The sequence below is a fragment of the Pteropus alecto genome, unplaced genomic scaffold (assembly GCF_000325575.1).
Source record: "Pteropus alecto unplaced genomic scaffold, ASM32557v1 Scaffold8566, whole genome shotgun sequence".
NCBI lineage: Eukaryota > Metazoa > Chordata > Mammalia > Chiroptera > Pteropodidae > Pteropus > Pteropus alecto.
Window position 1 is genome coordinate 1 of NW_006439029.1, and position 591 is coordinate 591.

The window sequence follows — 591 nt, forward strand, 5'->3', positions numbered from 1 at the left end:
AAGACCGAGAGTCAAAGGCACTTAGTTGCTCCCTCCTTTGGGCTTCCATAGCATTTTGTACTTAAATTTTTTTCACACAAATTATATTGTGCAGTAGAAATTTTTTTTAACTGACTTATAGTTAACCAGGTTGCCAAAGTAGATTATGCTCTCCTGTCTGTAAAACATGATGACTGACACTTACTGCTTTTTTTTTTTTTTAGGCGAGGCAACCCTTGGTTGACCTCAGAAATTGCAAGGACCTTGTCTGCTGACAATTCCTTATTTTTTTTTATTTTTTAATCCCTTACTTTTTTTATTTTTTATACCTACAGCACCTGGTCTTCCTAGATGGTCTCCCATCCAAGTACTAACCAGGCCCGACCCTGCTTAGCTTCCAAGATCAGACGGGATCGGGCTTGTTCAGTATAGCATGGACATAGACAACACTTAATGCTTAAAGAGTCTGCTTTTCACTATGTCCTCATACTACTTACCAGTTGAGCTGTTTGCTTATCATGAGTCAGTTGGGCTGGTTCCCAAAGCCCTTTAATCCAACTGTACTTGGTTATCAAAATTATGTATTTTTTTGCAATTATACATTTTAAATAT

At 37.4% G+C, this 591-nt stretch overlaps 1 pseudogene; it reads right to left on the reverse strand.

Moving 5' to 3' along the window:
• Positions 1 to 305: 305 nt before the first annotated feature.
• Positions 306 to 424, reverse strand: LOC112483199 (annotated as a pseudogene).
• Positions 425 to 591: the final 167 nt, after the last annotated feature.